Source organism: Protopterus annectens, chromosome 1.part1, assembly GCF_019279795.1.
Source record: "Protopterus annectens isolate FY-2018-M chromosome 1.part1, PAN1.0, whole genome shotgun sequence".
Taxonomy (NCBI): Eukaryota; Metazoa; Chordata; order Ceratodontiformes; family Protopteridae; genus Protopterus; species Protopterus annectens.
In genome coordinates, this window is record NC_056726.1 from 825,447,226 (window position 1) to 825,473,393 (window position 26,168).

The following is a 26,168-nucleotide window of genomic DNA, read 5'->3' on the forward strand; positions in this document are numbered from 1 at the left end:
GTCGATCCTTTCAGAGACTTAATTGTAACATCTAATTTTTATAACTGCTAACAGCTCATAAAAAGCTTTTAACAGGATTTACCAGTTATTTTTAGTTCTTAACAAATCAAACTCCTTCTATGTGCTACCCGGAGAAGGTTTTACCTTGAACTGTACTGCTAAACTTATAACAGCCTACCGAGAGCTTACAGCAAAATTTAGCTGTTATTTATAAGTGCTGTATAACTATCACAATTAATATGTGCTGTATCTTCAACCAGTAGCGCTCAAATCCTTCCTCGGATATTTGGTATAGCGCTATAACTAAGGCATGCAGTATAAAGGGGTTTCTTAACTTTTGATTATATACCATAGCATTACACATTGTTATCCAGCCTGCCATGCTACTATCTCTAGGTCAGATACAGAGATAGGATTTCTCCCAAGTAACTGCTATAACTTGCTATCTGGTCAGATATCTTACCACTTATAGCACACAAGATTATGCTCAGGTACAAAATGCTGTTTTTCTCTCACCTAGTTTCTCTAAGTTATTTTTTACTGTTAAACTGTAAACCGCTGTTGTCGGCTAGCTGTGATAATTCTCTGGCCAACATGCTATTAACACACACAACTTTAATTTAAAGCTGTACATTGAAATGCGATCACAACTGCTGACTATATGCTGTGCTCTGAACATTTAACTTAAGATTCTTTGATGTTACTTAATGCCACATTTGCTATGTTATTTCCTGTACACATTATCTAGTTGTTACCACCACGTGTTTTTACTGTTTGAAGTTTAACATAATTATTTGTTTTGTAGAGGTATATCTTGACTATCTGTGCTTAAACTGTATTGAATCTCACACTCTATTTCATCTGCTGATTAGCATTTGTCATCACCAGCTCTCTTCCTACTTCTGCATTGCTCTTAACCTAGCTGCCATCTTATATTTTACTTTTACTGCAACATAGCAAGGTAGAAGGAAACCAGTCAAGAACAGAAGGGCATACCCAACAGGAAACCCTTGTAGGAGATAACCTACTGTTTTATAGGTACTAAACTAACTTTGAGGACCTTCCCCTAGGCCATCTCCTATTTTCCTACTTGTTTTCCTCCTCTACCTCCCATCTTCAGGCTTGAATGCAACTCCCTTCTTACTCCACTAGAGGACAGCAGAACTCATAGCATGTAAAGTTGTTTTACTGCTAGCCACACTCCTGTAGCCCTGTGATGTAGCCTTCCTCTGTTATCCTTTGCTAGTACCCTTACTGTTTGTAATCTACCTCTCTGTCTGATAGGTAAAGTATTTTCCCTGTTAGTGACTACTATTAATAAACTTGAACCCATCTGACATATAGGAAAGGTAGTAACCTTATTAGTGTTTTTATACATTCACTAGAAAGCTTATTCAACTGTCCATCACTACTTATGTCCTAAAACTACTTCATTAACTTTCTTAACGAGTTACTTTTCCTGCGTTAGAACTCCTTACTATTACCTCTCTCTTCTATACATCTTTTCTATACGCTTACCCCTTTATGTCTTTTAATAAGTAATTATAGAAAGTGATTCTTACCTTTACTTAGCCTATAGAACACAGTCTCACTGTATAACTGATTGTCTCCCAGCCTCTCTAAGCTGTAACCCGCTCCCTTCGCCCTGTGGGCTCACTCCGCTCCCCTACCCTACCCCATTTCCCACCCACCCCCACTAGTCCTTACCTTATACTTATCGTACCACACCCTCTCCCTCATCTTACCAATCATATTCACCAACCTATTTACTAAAGTATCCACACCCATCCCAGTTATCAATTACTTCTACAAGCCATTCCTCATTGTTACTTACCACACCTCTTCTTCCTTCAGCCACTAACAATCTGTCCTCTCCACTCCTACTCTTCTCATTCATTACCTGCTTGCTTTATACATCTCTACACAACTCCTAAAACTTTTTAATCTCTAAAGATGCCTTTAACAGTAAAAACCAACATTACCAAATCCATACTCATAACAATATTATCAACTGCCCTGACCTATAACTATATCCTCACCTCCTTTGAAGAACAATACTACTACCATTTTAACTACTCTCCTAAACAGACAGCAATACACATGTCTATACTACCTATTGGTCAAATAAACATCAACTCAACTCCCAGCTATCTACTTCCTAAATACCATAGACTCTCCCACATTAAATATAATATACCCACAGTAAAGAAAGTGAAATATCTAACCAACTTTATTAATAATTCTGCATTAAGACTCATTAAACCCTCCTTAAAAGACGGTGACATCCACCCTAACCCTGGCCCTACCAGTCCACCTACCCTAATAACCCAGCCCATACTCCCAAACTCTTTCCTAATAGGACATCTGAATATCCGCAGACTTAATAACAAAGTAACCCATCTCCATGCCCTTTTAGATACCCATAGCTTTGACATCCTCTGTTTGACAGAAACATGGTTAAAACCTGAGACCAAAGATAATGAAATCATTCCCCAAGGGTATAATGTACTGAGACAAGACCGTATAAAAAGTAAGGGTGGGGGAGTAGCAGTCTTATTCAAAGACGGACTTCAGATCTCCTCTTTACCTTTCTCCCCACCTCAAGATAGCAAGGCAGAAGTACTTATCACCAGATTTCAAATTAACAAAAACAAATCTGTATATATCATCTGCATCTACCTACCACCCGGTAATAACATTAGTACTATAGAGTATATTCTAAGCTGGGTGTCCTCAACTTACCCCCAAGAAACTATTATACTTGGGGATTTTAATACTGATTGGAAAACTGTCAATGCTGATAATCCTTCCTCCCATATCAACCTTCATGGCTTCAGTCAAACTATCACCTCTACAACCAGAATCAATAAACCAAACAAAAAAGAGAGCACCCTAGACTGGATACTCATTAATACACATAAACAAACTTACAGTGTAGGAACTCTACCTGACAATATTAGTGATCATACTTTAACCTACATCCTTAGGCAAAAAAATGACATCTCAATTCCCCCCATATACAGAATCATACGCACCAACAAACACTTTAACCCAGTATCATTCCAAAATGAACTGAGTGCCTATGACTGGGACCCCTTAAAAACTCTACCACTTGAAGAGGCTGTCAATTATCTAAACTCTAAATTCCTATCTATCCCTGACAGGCATGCACCCAAATGGTCCATCAGAATGAAGGCCAAACCAGCCCCCTGGCTTTCCAAAGAAACTAGACAAAAAATCTTACTTAGGAATAAATCCTGGGCTAAGTGGAGAGCTAACAAAAGTATTTCTGATCAACACATTTTTAAGCAACTAAGAAATAGTACAAAAAAGGCAATACTCTTAGATAAAAAGAACTACTATTGTAAACTACAGCAAAATCGCCAAAACACCACCCAGAAGTTCTGGTCTAGTACAAATAAATTCCTATCCCCAGGGCACTCTCGTACACCTACTCCACTTCAGGCAGATGCAGATACCCCCCATCAAACTGCCAATGCCTTCAACTCCTTCTTTACAGAAACCATACAAGCACTAGCAAGTCAGCTTACTCCAGACAAATCAAGCCTTCCCACCTCCATACCCAGCACTCTACTAGCATTCTATATGCAACCTATCTCTACCACTCTCATCTACAAACTCATTCAAAAAACTGAAGCCTTGTACTCCTGCCGACCAGCTACCTTCTGAATACCTCCAAAAAGCAGCCAAAGTAATTTCATATCCCATATCCATCCTCATAAACAGAACCATTAAGGAAGGAATCATTCCAGACATCTGGAAAATCTCCCATATTATCCCCCTTCACAAAGGTGGTAACTCAAATGATTACTCTAACTACCGGCCAATAGCTCTTTTATCTCCCTTAGCAAAAATCATGGAAAAATGTGTTCAACAACTTTTAAACCATTTAACTCAAAATAACATAACAGCTAAGTGCCAACATGGCTTTAGGTCATCACATAGCACCACTACCGCCTTGTTATCCTTTACAGATGTTATAAATAGAAATCGAAATAACAACAACCTCTCATCTGCACTCTTTATTGACCTCTCAAAAGCTTCTGACATGGTTAACCATACCCTTCTTATCAACATTCTTGAATCCTTTTCCCTTGACTCTCTGGCTATTAAACGGTTCATGTCCTACCTAACCAATAGACAACAAGCAGTTCTCTGGGAAAATAATCTATCTTCCCTTCTACCAGTCACCCTCGGAGTCCCTCAAGGCTCTATTCTAGGCCCACTCCTATTTTCTCTTTTTATCAATGACCTCCATGTAGCAGTCCCACAAGCCACCTGCATTCAATATGCAGATGATTCAACATTAACATGCTCAGCAAGCTCCCCATCTGAACTACATTCTCTGACTCAGAATGTATTTAACACAGTTGAAACATGGTTCACAAAACGTTGCCTCCTTCTCAATACTAAAAAAACCAAGCTCCTTCTCTTTACACCCACTAGTAAGTCCTCCCCTATAGATTTCTCTGTCATTTCAAATAATCACACAACCATATACCCTGACTCTACCACCAAGCTGTTAGGTATTACTATTGACAATAACCTTACGTTTGATATCCACATAAATAATACCATAAAAACTGTCAACAGAAAAATAGGCTCCTTATACCAAATCAAAACCTTCCTAACACCAATAGCAAGAACCAAGATTGCACACTCCCATTTAATTTCAACTCTTCTATATGCATGTCCCATATACACTAACCTCAAGAAAAATAACCTTGTTAAATCTAATGCAGCTAGGCTGGCTTGAATTTCAAAACCATCTGAAAATCTCCCAACTAACCATTGCCCACAAGATATTTTATCAACCTAACAGCACTCCTATATTTCTAATCTCATAATCCCCTATAAAAATCTAAACTCCCTACGCTCTTCAAGCAAACTTTTAGCTAGCATAACCAAGACTAACAACACAGCTGGTGATTCCCTGTTTTCTAACACAGTGGGAAAAAACTGGAACCTACTCCCCAATGAACTAACCTCACTTTCTTCCTTGCCTCTCTTTAAACAAAACCTCAAAAGACACCTTAAAACAACCTGGTTATGCCCCTGCAGTAACCCTTACTAACCTTCTGGCTTTTGCTAATATTATTTCCACCTCCTTCTATGTATTCTAAACTCTAATACATACTTCTGATGCAGAGCAGGAAATGGTGAACACAATAGAACACATTGGTGGAATCTATCCTGTTGATTATCACAAAACATTCTTATTTTCAGTTTATCATACCCTTTGTTGCTTTTATATCGTGTAAATAATTTAACACACACATTTGTCACTTTTATATTAGTGTAAATACCTACTCACTGTTTCTTGTATTTTTTATTGAACTACTTTCATTTACTATGTATCAACTATAATTTGTATCTTTTGCATTGTAGTTCAAATTTCTAATTAAATTTTTACTACTGGAGCTTTTCTCCCCGGGCCTCTACTGAAAATGGAAATATATCCAGTTAGACTAGCCCGGTTAACAAATGTAAAATAAATAAATAAATAAATTAAAAGACTGTTAAAAGTCTGACATGGGACTGGTTAATGCTGACATTATACACTAATATTATACATGCTAATATTGCAAACAAATATGAAATATTTTACAATGAAAATAACTAACATTGGTACTGTTTTCTGATACTTTACTCATTTAAACTAAATACTTTCTTACTTAGATGCCATGCCACACTTGAACAGATCCCCAGGGCCTTAATGCTTTATTTCTAACATTTTTCACTATTTCTAACATTTCTCACTGTATTTCCACCTTAGCAAATATAGCTATGGTTTTTAGCCTACTTAGGTGTTCACTTGTAGATTTATACATGTTCATAAATATTATGATGTTTTTCAACACAAGCCTGATGAAGTATTTATTTGGTATGAAAGCGATCTTTGTTAAAAGTGTTGCAGTTTATAGGTTACTAATATTTATTCTGATAGATGTTTAGTGGTATTTTTTTTGTTAGTTGGTTTCTTAATAAAGTCTGGATTGTAGGTTAGCCTTAATAAGCTGTATTTATATTCTATATTTTAATTTGTCTCTATTTTTTAAGTTTCAGGTCTAAAGTAGCACTGTCTCAGTTTACACTATGGTGCTAAGGGGAAAGGAGGACTTGGTTAAAGGAATGAGTTTAATGCTTTTATTGCTCTTAACAGAACCACCCACTCCATTGCTCCAAATAACCTGATTATATATAAATTAATGAATGCCTTTAATTCTTTTCATTATACTCAGCTAGGATTACTATTCCACTTTTAACTCAACTGTGGACTACCTACTTGTTCATTATTTTATAGTACATATTTTAAAGTTTGAATTTTTTACTGAACTAGGTGCATAACATATTTCAAGAAGTGAACTTCACACCCTCCACACTGTGATGTTTCTGCTTGGTTTGTTTTTGACCTAGTATAGGTTGCATACTGGGTTTTCTGTGACTTCGAGGGATACCACAGATTTTTCTTTTTGTATCTACCTTACTGACGCACCACGTCATACAGGTGTCCAAGGTACTCTGGGACAAAACTGTGTTGGGTTGTATGGTGATTAGCCTAGTATAAACCTATGAACCTAGGCCAGTCGGTAGGCACATGCATTTGTCTGTAATTGTGGGGAGGGGGGTTGTACTGTATGCATCTTCCAGGAGGGAGTTAAAATACATTAAGTTGGCTATTATTTGTTCATTTATTTACTTATCTGATCACAATCCGATATACGAGGTAAACACAGTCAATCGACTGACTGTAGTGTAGCAATTACTGCAGATATTTAAGGCTATGAAGTGTTAAGAAGCTGCTTAATGTGGTCCAGGGTTTGATTCCCTAAGCCTTCCTTTTCCTACTGTGAATCTCTGCGCAAGTCAATTAACCAGACAGTGCTGCCAGGCTAAATCTTAAAAAGGTCTATGTGGATCAGTGCTCTACTCCAGTTGACAAATGCAAAATAAAATAACTGGTTGGCACAGCTGTGTGCAGGTGTGTGAGAGTGACAGCAGGGGGTTATTACAACCACATTGTATACATTTGACAGCAATGAACTAAATGACATTACTGAATCAAATTATGTACGTGGTTCATCCTTTGAAAGATACGTTAACCCAAGGTCTGCTTGAGTTGGTGGTAGCTCAGATGGAAGCAAAGGATCTTACAGCACTGAATGAAAACAGAGGAGGAAGTTCCTGAAGCCCTGGCCACATTTCCTCAAGTAGTACAAAAATACAGCCTTGGGTTTCCTTGGAAAAAAAGATCACCAAGTGTCTAACATGATCAACAAAGAATAAATAAAATAAATTTGGTCACAATCAGACATCCGAGGTGTACAAAGCCGATAATCTGACTAACTGGTGGGTATACTGTGCATGTGTGTGTGTGCTTGTATGTCTTTGGATGGATGTGCATTTGTGTGTGGAATGGTTGCAATGGTTTGTACTATATGCATATGGCAGCAGTGATCAAAAATATATTACTTTTTACCACTTTTTATGGTATTTATTCATTCTGGTGATCATAATCAGAGATATGAGGTACATATTCAATAAAGTATTGGCAAATTGTGCATGTGTGTGTGACAGAAAGGAACTGTGGGTGAGAGGGGGTTGCAATGGGTTGCATAATGAACTGAAATGTACTACTATGATGATTTATGCATTTAGTCTTTTCATGATTAGACATCTAAGGAGTACACAGTCAACGTGTGTGTGTGTGTGCATGCCCCCACGAGTGAGATAATGCAATGGGTTGCACTTAGCATCTGCCAGCAATGATGCTGAAATACATTACTGCAACCCTATGTTATTCTTTTGATTATAATCAGACATCTGTGGTGTACAGGGAAGTAAAGTGGCTGCAGTCGATAGGTATATATTAGGGTGGTACTTTTATGGCAAGTTCGTTTAAATGCATATAACTTCCCTGGTCTTAATGACTTGTGTTCTATTTACTGTTTATTGAAATTGAAAAGTCTGGAGAGGTAAGAATTGACATTTTTCATTTGTTTTTATTTATTGTATATATTTTTATAAGTTAATAAGTATTTTGTAAGTATTCTTGGTTTTATGTTTAGAAAGGGAGGGATATATTTAAACTTTGAGGAAGTTCAAGTGATATATTGAATGAAAGTGCTTAATATTAAACTTTTGCTTGCTGGTTTTCCCCTTCATTGTCATTTTTGTTTTAGCCATTCACAATCAGGCATTTCAGGTATGCCCAGTTTTAACAGATGCAGAAAAGGTAGAAATTATAACTACTTATGATTAGGGTTGTCACCTTTGGTTGTGGTTAAAAGCGGATTAAGGCCACACCCCTTGCACCACCTGTAACCCCACCCATTCCACCCCCTCTTCCAACCATACTCCACCCATTTTGTGATGTTATTGTGACATCAATGGATGGGGAACACCCTCTTTTTCAATTCCTGATGCCTGCTTTCAGATGATTTACTATGCTTTTCTGTAACAACACCAATACAGTATTACTGACAGTCTGTTTCCTTTTTTTGAAACAGAATACCAGTGTTTGTACATTGTTTTCTAGACTAATGGAGAATCAATTTGATTTCCGGACAGTTTGGAAAAAAAAAACGGAAAGATGGCAACCCTACTTATGATCAGCTCTCCAGAGTTTTGGCCAATGTACTTACTTTTCAAGAGATTTTGTCTAGCTTCTTAATGTCTGCAGACAAGAGAGGTGTGGATTAAAATATGTTGGCAATTAAGATCTCATCCATCTTCCCATCACTAATCATGATGGTGATAAACCTACAGCTTTGCATAGGCATATTTCCGTAGTCCGTCAATGCAAGACAAAAGTCCATTTAATATGAAGCACCACACTTCAGCATTTTTTTTCTCGATCATATATTCTTTCTTGTCCATTTGACTGCAGATATTTTACATTTTAAGTAATATGCTGAAATGCAAATGCACTTGAAATGCATTTGAACTTGAATGATAGAATATGGACTACTACACAACATCATTTATTAAAATATTCCATTTCTGCATCTTGCAGAGACTAACTTAAGGATGTTTATTAATACAAATAATGATGCAGCTTTCAACTGAATTAGTATTTTAAATAACATTCAACACAAAGCAGAAAGTTAGGGTTATCATGCTAAAACAAGTCATCTTCTAACTTTTAGTCAGAGTAATGTCTTACATGAATACAACAAAAAAAATCGTTTTGTTACATTTGTTCAACCTGGACTGTTATGACAGATATAGATTTCAAACTCTTTCTTTGCACTTAGACATCAAAAATGGGACTCATGGACTTTCAGAAGCATTTTCCAGATGTAACGAATGACTCATGGACTTTCAGAAGCATTTTCCAGATGTAACGAATCATGACCTTTTTAATTTTTAACAGCAGACCTTGAATATAAATCTCCTAATCAATCACTCAATGTGCAGACATGCCTCAGATTAACTGGTTATCCTGACATTATTGTTTCTCTTAACCATTCTATTTCTGTATCATCTGTAGTAGCTGTTTTCCTTCTTGCAGTTTCACAGGAGTCACTGGAATTCATTTGACAGCCCAAAGAAGTCACTGGAATTCATGTGAGAGCCCAAAGAATTTCTAGGTCTTCCAGCAAGTCTTCCTTATATTCATCAAGGCACATTCAAATTCAAGTTCATAAGGTACATCATTATTTCTAACCTGTATTTTACTGTCATGATACAGCGGTGGTGGTGCTGGCGGTAGCGTTGTCCCTCACAGTAAGAAGTTGTCCTGTACGATTCTCAGCTAGAACATCTTCTGTGTGGAGACATGCGTGAATGGGTGTACCTTCGTAGAAGGTTGTGCGTCAGGGCCGGCAACTCGGCATGTAAAAATCTACTGCCAATCATTAGCGGACCGGAGTTCCGCTGTGGCGACCCCTAACCGGGAAAAGCCGAAAGACTCAACATTGTACTGTCATATTTTAGAAGCATCACAAACATTTTTTGAAATCTTTCAGTTGCTTTATACAATGGTTACGTGAAAATGCCTTGCAAAAGCTTATATTCTGTCTCAAATTTTATGTCTCCCATACACAATCATGGAATATCTGGCAACCAAAGGCAATGACCAGCATTTGTTTCTCAATCTGAGTGTATCTAGTTTGCACAAAGCTATTGACACACAAAGACAGGACTGGTCTTTTGAAATACCACTAATACTAGCCCCTTTGGTCTTGCATCCACTCAAAACATAGCAGATAATGCTGCCTCAAAATAGTCATGCATAGGTGCAGTGGTTACCAGTCACTTAAGTAGTTCAAAACTCTTGGCTTGTTTCTCTGCCCCAGTGCCAGACTGCATCCTGATCAAGTAAGTTTTCATATAGGTACAGTTATTTCTTACAAGTGAGGTATGACCTGAGCTAGAGTACCTCTCCGAAGAATGACATTTATGAGAGTTTTTTGTTTCTTGGCGTTTGCATACTTAGCATAGGAATGCACACTTAGCAGTACTCAAACAATGCCCACATTCTGTAGGGTTGGTGTGTGGTACGAGTAACATACCATAACCCTATGCAATTCACAAAATAGTACAAAGCTGGAGAATGTCAAGCTACCCCCTTCTGTGTATCTGGTATAAATAAATTAATAAACATACAGCTGAAGCAGGATACAATGATTCAAAAAAATAACCGAATCCATATAAATGCTGGCTGACAGAGGCAATTCAACATGACTGTAGACATACAATGTTAAAAACAGAAATGAAAGCAAACTACATAAACTGCATTGCTGTTCAGCACAATATGACTGAAAAATAGCAACTGACTGCAGTGCTGAAAATACAGAAATCACAGCTCCAATGACAACTGAGGAACACATGCACAAACACACATAGAAACTCTGTCAGGATGATGCCACAGCACAGGCTGTTCCCTGCAGCAGACCCTAACTAAAAATTAAATGCAAATTGTAGCTGCACTGCAAGCATAAGAAATTCTGACATTTTTAGGCTTACTTTGTGACATGCATGCAAAAGAGTCATCCATGGGATCCTTTACACTGACTGTACTGCACTCTACAACACAAGACATATGTGCCCAGTGCACTCCAGTTTGTACAGCCAGCTGATGATTGTCTACTAACACCAATACAGTATTACTGACAACTGCCTATGAGTTCCACTGCCTATCTACACCTGATGATATAGCCCACACTAAAAGTAGGATAATGACCCATGTATTTTAGAGATAATGGATCAATATGGTAATAAGGTAACCTTATTACCTTAGTATAAATAATCACTTAGTCTAATATCATGTAGACTTCTAGACCGCCAGACTAAAATGTCATCAATTATGTGTATAACTCCTTCCAAGGCTTCCTTCATACCAGCTACAGCTCCCTGAAAGACATCTGGGTTCAAGAAAATGCCAAATGGTTGTACCAGGAATCTATCGCCAAAGAAATGCTAACTCATTGTCTCAGGACTCTATATCTGATCAACAAACAGTTACAGGAATACAGCTGACTACGTACTTCATTCTGTTTGACTTGACAAAATATTTTATTTCTATTCAGCACTGAAAAAAAATGTATGCATTCTGCATAGTAGCAACCAATATTTCTACTTTCTTGCATTCAATCATGTTTCCTCAGAATCAATTTTGTAAAGGTCTTATGGGTCTACACAGATTCTGGACTTGTTTTCCTTCACAAATGTCATCATGCAGTTACTCCATTGTACAGGCTTAATCTGTTTAAGAATTTCACTTAGTTGTTCCATGCATTTATGTTCTGCTCTTGTTTCACAACAAAGCATAGTCTGTGATGTGGATGTACCCTGTGTACAGCTTCTAGCAGTAATAAAACTAAGACCATTCACACTCAAAGATATGAAAAGTGTTGCCATTATGACAAGAAGTTATTATTCCTACTTGCTATGTATAACTGTTTTTTTAATATCTACTTTCAGCTTTAGAGTTATATGCATGCACTAATGTCTGGCAGGTTGATCTTTTATAGTTGTTTCTTGTCATATACATTTGAACCTATGCCACATCTTATAAAAAATTTGTTTTAATGAAAAACCTCAAACACAAAAACACACACCAAGAGCACTCCCATAACCTATTACCTTAATACAAACACACACAACAATGTACATCTTTAAATAATGAAGTTAAACCTTCCTAAAAAACACAAATGTCCCAGACTGACAGCTATACTCACAGACAGTACTCACAAGTACTTCAGTCTTCATAACACGCGCTCTCTCTCTCTCTCTCTCTCCATGGTATTAATTTATTCTGCTTCTGCAATATTTTTTGTTAAAGCAAATTTTCACATAATGGTCAGTTGTACCACACATCCTGCTTATCTTTTTTTTTTTTTTTTTTTTGCATTATATTGTCTCTTTTCTTGCTTACAGTCCAAACAGTATGACATTTTCCACTAGTTTATTAGGTACTAACACACAGCATTTTATATAACCACAGCAGTGTTTTCACTTTTTATTTTTAACAGGTTTAAATTTATTTTCTCTTTATTCTTGGGTTCTGTGTCAGCTTTACAAGCTTTCAGCCAATCATTGTTTTAATTGTACATTTTGAAAGTTCACTCATGACGCACATCTATGGCTTTCAGATTTTAATTGTAGATTTGAGAGTTCACTCACAAGACACACTGGTGGCTTTTGAAATGTACGGCATGAATCTTTCAACAGCCTTCCTCTAAAAGGCAGCTGTTATTTATACCAGACACAATTCTATCTCTGGTTAAAGAGCCATATAGGTCACCAAATTCACAATTATGTACCAGTGTCTCAAACCAGTTACATTTGTATTTAGAGGCTCTTGTGGCTACTGGTTTCACATGAAAAGACAGACGTAAAGAAAATTTTTCTTTTACTTACAGCATGCCTGCAGTTCATATTTTCACAGGTAATACTAGGCCAACTGCCCTTGTGGGCCATTTTAAGCCTAGCCAATTTCCCTCAAAGGTGAGGGCCAAACCATGTACTTTTTGTCTGTGAGGTAAATGCCTTAAACATTATGCCAAGCCCCAAATCTTATGTTCATAGGTTAGTACAAAGCTAGCTGCCCTTCTGGACCATATTGAGCCTAGCTAACTTCCTTCAAAGCCAAGAATCAACCCTGTACCTTGTGTTTATGAGGTAAACACCTTAATTATGCCAATCCCCACTGTGACATTTTAGCTTTCATTACTACCAAACTGTATTTTCTCTTCTTTACTTAGAGCAACATTTTAAATATCTTGATGGCTCCCCTCAACTGCCAGATTAAGTATAACACCCTTTATGATTTATCAATGAGGACACTTGCAGTGAGATGCAGATCAAATCTTTGGATCTAGAACCTCCATTTTCTCACGTTTCCCAGGAGTTTCAGAGTGGCTGAATGCAGTAGTTCCACGTCTTGAGACAATAATCAAAGATCTTCTTAAAAATTTATTTTCGAGTTACACGAACATAACTTAAAGCAATGTATTTTTATAATATTGCAAGTTAGAAACTTATCAAGATGAAGCAAATTTTCTGAGGTTGACTGCATGCAAAAAACAAAAAATAAAAAACAGCTTATTTATAAAGTTAACTCATAAGATGCTTAACAGTAAAATCAAAGCACATTTACACTGAAATAATCAGCCCAGACCAATGAAGCAGAGGACTGAAGCTCTGTGTCCCAGCTGACCCATGTTCAATTAGCAATACAGGTGCTGGAGGCGCCAGGCAAGGGACGTGAGTGAGTGGCTGCTGCTAGCTCACTCCTCTTGGGAAAAGGAGGATGGTTCAGCTCACTAAATTGGTGACACCTACTGGTGGGAGGGTGGGTGTGATCAACCGCAGGAGGAGCCTGGAAGGCCTGTAATATACTGGTGTGCTGATTCACCACAGAATCATGGGTTGTAGTACAACATGCCTACATTTGAAAAGCAGCAAATGCAGAGCTTGCAAGCTACCTTACAGAAGGGGGGTAGAGAAGTTCAATAAAAATCAGTAGACTGGCCTGCTCCCTACCACCAGACTCTTGCTTCCCATGGAAATTCAAAAGAAGTTATGTACTCACCATAACATTCCATCTGTGTTATCTATTTTCATTTCTCCTCAACAATTGGGTTTGGATCCAACTCGGCTGTTATTTTAGCTCATGTCCACCAAAAAGTTCTCGAGCTCCTCTCTTACCCATAATGCACCAACCACTAACATACATCAGATCTTGCTTGCTGGTTCACAAAGTAAGAAATATTAATATAATATTCCTGACAGAAGACTACATTATCTGGAGCTCAACAGAGGTGTCCCTATAAGTTCTTGTTCTTCCAGAAATCAACTGTGAGAAAGGTTTGTGGAGGAGTTGAGGAAGAATGCAAATGGACAACACTGATGGAATGTTACGGTGAGTACATATGGTCTTTATCTGAGGATGCCAATTTTCATTCATTCCTCAATTGTTAGGACAGAGTCCCCAGCTACCTAAAATCCCATGTGGACTCTAAGAAAAGGATATTCCTAAGCACAGCTGTGCCAGAGGCTGCTCCTCACCTTGAGAACAGATCTAGGTTATAATGAGTAATAAAGGAATGAGGATTGGGCCAAGTTGCAGCTGCACATATGTCATCCATAGAAACACTGAAGCAGCAGCCATGGACCTAGTTGAATGGGCTTTAAAGGTTTTGGTAAGGATAGAAGGTTTTGGTAAGGATAGATGCAAGCAGTTGAAGACAAATGATACACAATCCATAAGCTATATGGCTAAAGTTACATTTGCAACTGATTTCCCCAATTTAGAATCTGCAAAGACAAATACTTGATCATTCTTACTAATTTATTTTGTTCTAAGTAAGTAAAAATGTAACTGTCTGTGAATGTCCAGTAGGTGTAACACATATTCACCTTTATTTGCAAATTATGGAAAGAAAACTGTCAGATTAATGGACTGGTTGTTGTTAGATTATTCTGGCACCAACTTTGGAAGGAAAGATGGGTTGGTTTGTAGTGTTACTCTATTCCCTGTGAAGGAGGTTTAGAAGACAATGCTTGAAGTTCTGAAATCCTTCTAGCAGAGGTGATGGTTACCAGAAAGAGAGTCTTCCAGGTCGGAAACTTTAAATCACATTTTGGTGCTAGTTCAAAAGGAGAATGAATCAAGGCCTGTAGTACTAAACTTAAGTCCCATGGAGATGTTGGATGGAGATGTTGGATCTTTATAAGGAGGTCTCAAAAGAAAGGTACCTCTCAAGAAGGCCTTACAAAATTTAGATGCAGCCAAGGTGCAGTTCTCGAATCCAATGTGGAAATTACAGATGGCTGCTAACTGAACTAATTGTTGAAGAGCTAGCTCATTCGTTGAAAATTGTAGCCAGAAATTCAAGGACACTTTGTACAGGGGCTGAAAAGGGGTTAATTTGTTTCTGAAGCACCCATAAACAAACCTCTTCCATTTACCTCTGTAAAGTTTTCTTGCAGAAGCTTTATGGAAAGATAAAGTACAGTTGTGTACACTTACCATAAATGTAGATGTTACAGTGTATTCACTGTTGCAGTCATCACACTTGGGTTATCTGCCTGCAGGTAGCCCTCAGTTGGCCTGAATACCACAGTCTTGGGATTTCTGCATAAGTAATACAGGAATGAGGATTGGGCCAAGTTGCAGCTGCACCTCTTCTGTCACCTATTCCATGACGTTAGGTCATCAGGGGTATAAAACATGCAGCTCACGCCTTTACATCAGTTTTTCTTCCCAACATGTCAGCAGCCCCCAAAATAGGAAGCAATTAAATGGTGTGGAACACCTCCAGTAAAGAGTAAATACCATTGCCATAAGATATGGCCAAAAAAAGAGGATAGGTAGAAAGTGTAGAAAAGTCAGGGGGCTGGAGGGAGGGTAACCAGGACTGCAACAGTGAATACACTTGAACATCTACATTTATGGTAAGTGTACACAACTGTACTATGTTCTTTATGTTTCACTGCTGCAGTCATCACACTTGTGTTGATTCCCAAAGCTGAGGAAGGGTGGAGGCAGTCAAGAAGTATTACGGCTGGCTAGCAGGCCTTGTAAAACTGCTGTGACAAATCCAGCTCTGGATTTAGAAGAGATAGGTAAGTGGTAATGCTTGGTGAAGGTGTGTACAGAACTCCAAGTTGCAGCTTCCAGAATGTCCCTGGTAGGGACTCCCCTGAGAAATGCTGTATCAGTTGAGGTAACCCTAGTGGAATGGGTTCTGATCCCCTGTAGGGTAGGTTTTCCATGGTGTTTGCAGCAGAAATGGATGCAGTGTGCTATCCATTTGGAAATGGTTTGCTTTGAAATGGCCCTGCCCTCTGGCCCTGTAGCAAAGCTGACTAACAGCTGTTCAGATTTCCTGAAAGATTTAGTCCTGCCATGTAGAACCTGAGCTGTCTGTGCATGTCCAAGGAGTGTAGAATCCTTTCCCCTTTATTCTGAGGATTAGGAAAAAAGGTTAGTAAATGGATGGATTGGTTTAAAGCCACACTGGACACTACCCTGTCCGCATGGAAGATAATGAAGGGTTCCATCATCATAAAGGCCTGTAACTCAGCCACTCTTCTTGCTGAAGTGATGGCTAGAACTAAGGCTGTCTTTCAAGAGAGGAATTTTAACTCTGCTGTAGCAGCAGGCTCAAAAGGGGGAAGTGTGAGTTTCTCTAGTACAAAGTTAAGGTCCCAGGCATGAGTGGGAGCTCTCCTTAGGGGTCTCAAAGTGTTAGCTCCTCTCAGGAACTGTTTGATCAGAGGGTGAGAGAAGAGGGGTGGCTCAGTACTGTAATGAGCTGAGATGGCAGAGGCATAAATCTTAATGGACGAGAAGGATAGGCCTTTGTGGAGCAGCTCTGCTAGATAATCTAGGATTTGAGGTAAGGTGGGCATGGTTGTGTCCTTTCCCTGAGACTGGCTCCAAGAACAGTATCTTTTCCACTTTTCTGAATAGGATTTCCTAGTACTAGGCCTCCTAGCCTCAAGGAAGACATCCAGCACCTGTTTGCTGAGGGTTGCTGGTGCTGTATTCAGGGATAAGCCAAGCTTGCCAGATTCAGGGTATGCAGCTGAGGATGCAAAATCTGTCCCTCCTGCTGGGACAGCAGAGAGGGGGGGTCTGGTGTAAGTGCCAGGGTGGCACTGCTGTCAGACTGCATAGGAGTGGGTACCAGTGCTGGCGTGGCCAGTCTGGTGCAATAAGGATTGTCCTTGGCCTGTCCTGTTTGATCATGAGTAGTACTTTTGAGAGGAGGGGCAGAGGGGGAAAGGCATAGATTGAGAGGTTTTCCCATGTAAAGGATAGGCCACCCACTTTCCATGCTTGGCTGTGGGGAGTTCTGATGCAAAATTTGCTCAATTGATGGTTTTGGGGGGAAGCAAAGAGGTCCACCTCTGGTGTCCCCACCTGTGGATTAGAAGTTTGAATGAGTTGGGTTCCAGTTTCCACTCATGTGAGTCCATAAGATTTCTGCTTAAGTCGTCTGCCAGTGAATTTTGTTTGCCTGGCAGGAATTAAGCTTGCAGGTGCACTTGGTTGCTCAGGGCTGTGTTCCAGAGAGCCATAGCTAACCTGCAGAGGAGGAAGAAATGAGTTCCCCACTGCTTGTTTATGTACCACATAACTGTGTTGTTGTCTGTCTTTATCAAGAGTTGCCCTGGAAGGATAAGGTATTTGAAGGCTGTAAGTGCATTCTGTACAGCTAACATTTCTTTTTGATTGATATGCAGGTGAATTTGTCTTGGGCTTCATTTGCATTGAATGCATTTACCTGCCATGTGAGCTCCCCCATGCATAGTCTGATGCGTCTGTTGTCAGGGTTTGGGTGGCGGAGGGGGGGTTGAGTGAAAAGTAAGTCCCTTGTTGTGGTTGCAAAGCCTCTGCCCACCAAAGGAACTCTGTCCTTAGGCAAGGAATGATAGGAATCACTGTTTCCAGGTCCTGATAAGTACCACTGAAGTTTCCTCATATGCAGTGTTGCATATGGAATTAGGAGAATGCATGAGGCCATGAACCCTAGGGCTTGCAGTATTTTTCTTGCAGATAGCTGGGTTTGAGTGGCCAGTAGTTTGAAGTAATTTGTCAAATAAACCTGCTTTTCTGGAGTGAGGAATGCCATCTGGGAAGTTGTGTTCAAGCTTGCTCCCAGGAATATAATCTTTTGGCTGGGTACCAGCTGTGATTTCTTTTCGTTGATGGTATACCCCATAGAATTTAGAATTTAGGAGTCTCTTTACAAACGTCAGGTGCTGAAGTAACAATTCTTGACAGTCCGCCTGAATCAGGTAATCATCCAGGTATGGGTATATTTGAATATTCCTCTGCCTGCAGTATGCAATGGCTGGAGCCAGGCACTTTGTGAATACCCTGGGCGCAGTAGATAAGCCAAAGGGAAGTGCAGAGAACTGATAGTGCATAGAGCCTGCCCTAAAACGTAGACATTTCCTGCAAGATTCCCTTATGGGGATGTGCAGATAAGCTTCTTTTAAGTCTAGGGTGACCAGCCAGGAGTCCTTGGCTAGTATAGGAAGCAGCGGCTGGAGTGTACGCATTTTGAATTTTGGTACCACCAGGAAGGTGTTGAGAATTGACAGATCCGGGACAGGAACAGTCTGGAGTAGAAACCTTGTCCCCTTTGCTCTGAGGGAAAAGGTTGAATAGCCCTGATACTGAGAAGAGAAAGTACTTGTTTTTGGGCCTCTGCCCACTGGTTTGGAGGAAGGTCTGGCAATCCGCTTGGGGTTGGCAGTGAGTGGAAGTAGAATCTGTATCCCTGGGATACAATGTTTAAGACCCATTGGTCCTGGGTAACATACTCCCAGTTTTTTCCATGCAGGGTGAGTTTTCCTCCTAGGGGTGCAAGTACTTGGGCCTGGCTGGGAAGTATGAAGGACAAATCATTGTGAACTTTTCCCATAAGGAGGTGGCTTACCACTTCCTGTTTCTGAGGTGGGAGCACTCCATTGTTTAGATCTGTGCATACCCTGAGACTGTAGTCTTTGTGGTCTGTTGCCCCTGGGTTTGGACTGAGAAGGTCTGGGAGGGATTGGAAAGGACCAGTTTTTTGAAGGCCAGTGCCTAGTGAACCTAAGTGGCTGTACCTGTAACAAATTTTTAACAATTTGCATGGATTTAGCTTTTCCTCCATCTTTTTAAGAACAACTTCTACTTTTGTGCCAAACATTCTTGGTTTAATAGAGCACCTAGTAATTTTGCTGTGACATGGTCTGGCAAGATTTGTTCCTTCAGCCAAGCATGTCTTCTCAGAACAGACCCAGTGACAGCAGCCCTGCAAGATGCTTCCAAGGCATCAAAACCAACACTGCAAAGTATGTTTACCAACTTGGTTTGCAGAATGCATTAACTCTTGTAAATCTTTATTTTCTGCACAATCAGGAATCAACAACATTTTTTGTTTAATTAGTTCCATAATATGCTGCTAGTACTTCAACATGTGAAACTGGCAATTTAAAACCCTGATGGCAAGACTTGCAGAGGTATATACCTTCTTACCCCATCTGTCAAAAGCCCTAGAATCCCTGTCCGAAGGGGTAGGGTTTTGGCTGTAGTAGCCTTAATACTTTTAGGTCCCTGGGAAATGGTCTCTGGATCCACAGTGGGATTTTTAAAGAGAAATTTGTGAGAGTCAGGTACTCTGTAGTACCTGTCAGGCTTTCAAGGAGCTGGAGGTAAAGTATCAGGGGTAAGACTAGATTCCATGAAGACATCATTTACAACATCCAGAACAGTGGGTATAGCTAGAGACCTGTGCTGAGGCAAGTCTAAAAATTCCCCCGAGTCTCTTTTTGGACTGTGGGTAGTCCTGGCATTCCCAGCGGAAATGCTCTCTTAGGGTATGCAAGGTTTCACTGAAAGAAAAGTCCTCTGTGGGGGAGACAGAGGGAATAGAATCCTCTGCATCTGAATCCTCACAGGTAGATAAGGGTAATTCCTGGTAATCAGAGGAGTCAGAGTTATTGGATTCATGGTTTGTAGAATCAGAATGAAAATCAATTCTTTGTCTTTTAGAGGGGGAAGGCTGGCTTCCCCTAATTAAAGTAATAAGGTCTTCAGCCATTCTAAGCATTTGTTTCTGTGGTATGGGAGCTTGAGAATGAGCTTTGGTCGTTGTTTTCCTAGGCGTAGTATGAACTCTGGGCCTGAGAAATTCGGTACTTTTAGTCAGAAACGAAGTAGTCTGTTTAATATCGACATAGGAAGGTCTGAATACACCCTCAGAAACCGGTACCTGCACAGTGGCTCCAGACCCATCCAAGGTAGAGACATCAGCAGGTTCCATAGTCGAAGAAGCATCCCGCGGCATACTGGACTCCGAATGGGTCTCAGTAGAGGCCTGCAAATCTGTAGAAGCGGGTATCAGGGACTGCGAAAGTGCCTGAGTACCGGCGGACTGGCGACTAGCTTAACGGAAGTGTTGACAGTTTTGGAGCTATGCGGTCTGTCTCTGTCTTTATCCTTACTTTTTTTGGAATATCGGTAGTCGGATGGATTATCGAAGCCATTTCAGAATACGGAGAACGAGAGTGAAGGAATTTAGGGACAAAAAAATAGCTTGGGTGTTGAACAAGGCACAAAACCGACAGCAAGGAATGTCGTGGTCTGGGCCTAAACAGGTGACGCAGTAGGAATGAAAATCTCTGTGAGGTATTTGCTTTCCACAGGCAAGACAATTCTTAACTTTTTCTGACATCAGTTAGAGCAAGAAAAAAGGATCCCCAATGGGGTACTTAGCTTTAGAAGACTTTAGGCTTGAAATTCGAAAAACAAAAATTTCAGGTAGCGACCGACTGGCACTTGTGAACTGCTTCTGCTTTGGGCTCCCACACGGCAAGAAAAGCTGATGTAATGGCGTCGGCAGCATGTTTTATACCCCTGACGACCTGACATCATGGAAGAGGCGACAACATCCGACGCAGAAATCCCAAGACTCTGGTATTCAGGCCCACTGAGGGTTACCTGCAGGCAGATAACCCAAGTGTGATGACTGCAACAGTGAAACACGAATAACGTCAGTACATGACAGACAGAGGACGAGATCACAGGTTCTCGGGATACTATAAGAAGTGGAGAAACCACACTGTCAAGCTTTAGATTTCAGATATCCAGGTGAATCATGTCTGCAGGGTGAGACAGGAGGTCTGGAATCGGACCCAGAATCCAAAGCGGGTAAATTAGATGAGGCTAAAGAAAGAGGAACCAAATCTGCAGAGGCCAGGAAGGTGCGAAGAGACTGACTTTGCTCTTCAACTGGAAAGCTTTTTTGTAGAAATTTGGGGATCAAGGGAGTTCAGGGATATGCAGAGGATAGACTGGGGGGCTAATCATGTAATAAAGCATCTCTCGATGATTCCCCCGATGGGGGAATTAGAGCAAAGCTGCTACACTTGTTCAGAGGAGATGCAAAGAGACTGCAGCAAGGCTGGCCCCACTGGCAAAAAATAATTTCTGCCACCTTCCTGTTGAGAGACCACTCATGAGGTAAGTAGAATGGACCTGCTCAATTTGCCTGCTATCACACTGGTCTTTCCAGCAATATGCATTGCTACCAGAAAGCTGTTAGATGAGATTGCCCATTGCTTCTTGACACAAGGTCTAAGATCTAGTTTCTTGCTGTTTGTTGATGTACCAAACCACTGACATATTGTCAGTTGGAAGCACAATTGCCCCAAAAGGGAGAGACTCTTGGAATGCCTGCAATGCTAAGGGTGCTGATCTCATTTCCAGGGCACTGATATGCATGTTGGCCTCTTTGGGGGACCAAGTGCCTTTGACTGTTTTCCCCAGAAAGAGTCCTCCCACCCAATCTGGGATGCATCCGTGGTCACTATGGCATTGGGCTGAGGGAGAATGAAAGGACGGCCTTGTAAACCTGATCTGAATGAACCCACCACCAAAGGTATCTCTTGCATGCCTGAATGATGCTCGTATGGACTGATGTGTTGGTAAAGAATAGGCCATCATGTGGCTAACATCCAGTGAAGAATTCTCATGTAAAATCTTGCTAAAGAAACTTGGACCATCATAACCGACATTAATCCTAAGGCTCGTAGAATCAATCGGGCTGAGACTGTGGTAATGTGAATTAGTTTTCTGACCTGAAATCTGAGCGTTTTTCCTTTTGAGAGAGGAAAAGAAGCTGTCACGGATACCATTTTAAAAACTGCTCCCATGAATTCCAATGTTTGAGATGGTTCTGAGATTTGTTGTAGTTTATGGTTATCCCAAGATGGGAGCAAGTCTGGAGTACCTGGATCTTGTGCGCTTATGAATAGATGCCTAGTTGGAACAGTAATGAACCAGATGTCCAGATATGGAAACATTTGGAATCCCTGTAGTGTCAAGTGAGCTACCACCACTGCCATGCATTTGGTGAACATCCTGGGGGCTGTGGTGAGGCTAAAGGGCAGTGCTCTGAACTGGTAATAACTGGCTCCCAGCCAAAATTGTAGATACCTTCTGGATCATCTGTTCACATTGGATCATCTGTTCATTTTTATGTGATAGTATGCACCCTGAAGGTCTTTTGAGCACATTCATTCATACATACACAAGAAGAGCAAAATGGACTGAACTGTAACCACTGGAAACTTTGTATGTTGAAATGATTTATTCAGTTTGCTGAGATCCAAAAATGGTCTCCAGTCCTGTTTTCTCTGGCACTAAAAAGAATCTTCAGTAAGTTCCTGTTTCTATCTAGTAACAGACCTCTTGGGTGACGTTTTCTAGCAACTTTTATATTTCTAGCACTGCTGCTTTCCTCTGATTGGGTGAAACATTGGGAAATTTATATACAGATGGAGGTGGCAGACAACAGGAAATTATATAACCTCTGGAAATATTCCTCTGCCCCCCATATCTTTTGTGATATCTAGCCAGGCTCACTGGTGCCGAAATAATTGACCCCAGACTGCCTTCAGAAGGGGACAATTAGGTCTCTTCCCCCTCTGTCTTTGGGGGCACTATCTCCATGTGTATCTTGGAAAGGACTCTGGGACTTTCTGAACCATGTCTTTTGACCACCTTGTTGATTTCTAGAGAAGGTTTTTTGAGGTTTTGAAAAACATACTCCCACTGCAGACAGGGTCTTTCCATCTTGCTCATACCTGGAGAATGTGCCAAACAATGAATTGCCATCAAAGGGTGCATTGATGAACGAGGACTTGAAGGGGTCTGCAAAATTACACAACAGCATCCAGGCATGTCTCTTGATGGAAATGCCTGAACCTGCTGCCCTTGAGGTACCTTCAGCTGCATGAGAAATAAGCCACATGGATGAATTAGAAATGGATTGGAGGGTTTCCAACTGTGAGGCCACAGAAATTTGAGTCTCAGCAATAGTGGTCCCGGAATGGAATTTTGAGAGTTCCTTTATCAAGTCCCTTTGTAGTCTTACAAAGTGTGCCAGGTACTTCAGCTGCCTACGGGCAAAGGTTAGTGAAGCATATTGACACTTCTCAAATCTGTCTAAAGCCCTAGACTCCCTGTTAGGGGGATGGACAGAGGAACTCTGCTCAGCAAGTTGCTCCCCAGCCACCACCACAACAATAGCATATACGGGCACTCCCTTGTTCTAAAATTCCCTCCCTACAGGTGGTGCCAGAATCATATCTGGTCTTTTGGGGACTAGCTCAACTGTGTAAGGTTCCTTCCACACCTGTCTAGTGATCAAGTCAATGAGCTCGTCGGCGGGTGGAGTTACCCAGGAGGTAGACAGGCCAGACCCAAAGGCCTCCAGGAATACTGATTCCTTTAGGGAAGGGTTATCAGTAGACCAACCACCCCTCTGTTTAAGAATCTCAAGGATGCTTCTGAATGAGACGTCTTCAGGTTGTGATCTTGCGCACCCTTCCCCTTCATCAAAATCAGTATCTTTTGTGACGGACTCCTCAGGGGCGTCCAAGTGCCTTCTCTTGCACTTCCCCTTTCTAGGGACTTCTTTGCTGGAGTGCTCTGGTGAAGTGTCGGAAGAAATTTTAATACCCTGCTGGGCTGCCTGGAGACTTGGGGCTGGCTGTCCCTGTGGCGTAGAATGAAGGGGCTCAATGTGCAGAGACCCATGGGATCCAGAGGGAAGATCTGAGGGGGTAGGAACCATCCATCCTACAGAAGCAAAGAAAACTCTCTCCATCACCTCAAAGACCAAATGCTTCAGGTAGAAGGAAGCCAATGAAGCAGAGAAGCCACATTCCACTTCATCAGCTACCCCTACCCTAAAGGCAGTCCACCCGAGGCAGAGGTTGGAGCCCAGGTGTCCAATGCAAAAGCTCCAAAAACTTCAAAGTCTAACTCCTCGAATCTGACAGAGATGCTTCAGCTCCAAGAGTTGTCCTGTACACTCACAGACAGCCTCGAAGCTGAAGATACCCTACATCTTCAGATCCAATCCAGATGGCCCTGGGAGATTCAGATCCAAGGGATCTGAAATGATAGGTCGGACAGGAGAAGGAGCAGAGACTGGTGGAGTAGTACACACACTGACTTCCTGACTCGAAGAGGGGTAGGAGCCTGAGAAAACTATCTGCACAGACAGAAATTTCCTTATCATTCTGTCCACATCAGCCTCAGTCAGACTTTTGGAAGAACGAGGAGAAGCTACCGATGGGCACCTGGAGTGCAGACCAGATTCAAGGTATGGGGGGGGTACTGTCAAGGGTACCAGGTCTATGGATGGGGAATACCTGTACCTGGGCAAAGGGGCTAGGATCTGAGGAATCGTTTGTCAACTCCAACGCTGGATGAGCAGGAGCAGTCTTCAGATCTAACTTATGCTTTTTCCTTGGTAGTTCTGTAGTAGGATATGACAAGGGAGTCGAGGATCCAAAGATCTAGAAGACTTGGTTAAAGGCTCCTTTAACTTGGGTTTGGGGGGGGGGTTGAGCCCCAGAAATAACCTTAGAAAAGGATGAAGGAAATAACCCTTTCAAGATTAATTTATATTTCCTATCTGAGGCTGCTCGCGGGGTGGTAAAGGCCTTACAGATACAACAGTCTACCTAAAGATGATCTGGGCCCAAGCAGTATACACACAATGTGTGCATCAGAAAGAGGCAACTTTTACCTGCATATCTGGCACTTTTTAAAGCCAGAAGGGCCTTTTTCAGACATCTGGAAAATAGTAATACAAAAAATAGAAGGAAGAATTAGTACTACACTGAAAAAGTGAAAGACAGAAAGGAAAAGAAGAAATTACCAATTATGGTAAAAAGATTACACTACAAAGTGTAAAAAGGGAGGCTTTAGAACTGGAAAAAGTTTAATATGTTGTAGAGAACAAAAGAAAGAAATAAACTTCTCAATATTGAAATACTTGAGTGCTCAAGGCGACCACGTCCAAACACGAGAGCAGCAAACGAGATCTGAGGTATGTTAGGGGTTGGTAAGAGAGGAGCTCAAGAGCTTTTTGGTAACCACGAGCTAAAATAACGGCAGAGTTAGATCCGAAGATCAGATCTGAACCCAACTGTTGAGGAATGAATGAAAGTTGACATCAGAATGGTCTTTAAGTTACTCAAAATGGAGAATGAATGAACTGAAAGTTTGCTCACACTGTCTGGGGATGTCTGGCTCTCATCCATAGAAGGAATGAATGAGAAAATAAGGCACAGGTAAGACAGCCTCTGGGAAATCCCTTAGACTCTGGTACTGGGAGAGTGGAAAAAAACATTCAGAGAAAATGAAGGACGTAGATGGTATTTCGGCACAAACATAAATGACTAACTCTGCCATCAAAAGGATTATGTTCATTCTAACACCATGTTATGTCTCTCAGACTCAAGTTCTGACAGTCCTGAAACAGAAGTATTAATTGGTTAGACACAAGTGTACACACTGAAACAGCACAGACACAAGACAAACATGCTACTAGCACAGATGTTTATTTGCAACTGCCAAGAACCTATCAGTCATGTAAATCATATCCTTACATAACTTTCCTCCTAAAGGGTGTACTAAAATTAATGCCTACACTGTCAGCAGAGACCCATAACCAAAAATTTCCATTCCATGGTATTCATCACAGTACCGATTCTAGCAGCATCTACATCATAACTGCAATGTACTAGAAAAGTCATAGCTAAAAGAAACAGAGTTGTTGAAAATTATGAAGTTCAGAAATGTGAATACAAACACTATGAAGTGAGAGCAAACACCAATA

General features: G+C 40.7%; 1 protein-coding gene across 2 annotated transcripts in view; it reads right to left on the minus strand.

Moving 5' to 3' along the window:
- Positions 1-26,168, minus strand: part of LOC122807596 (myosin-IIIb-like) — a 2,420,886-nt gene that overhangs the window by 439,460 nt on the left and 1,955,258 nt on the right. The gene's annotated exons all lie outside the window — the stretch shown is intronic.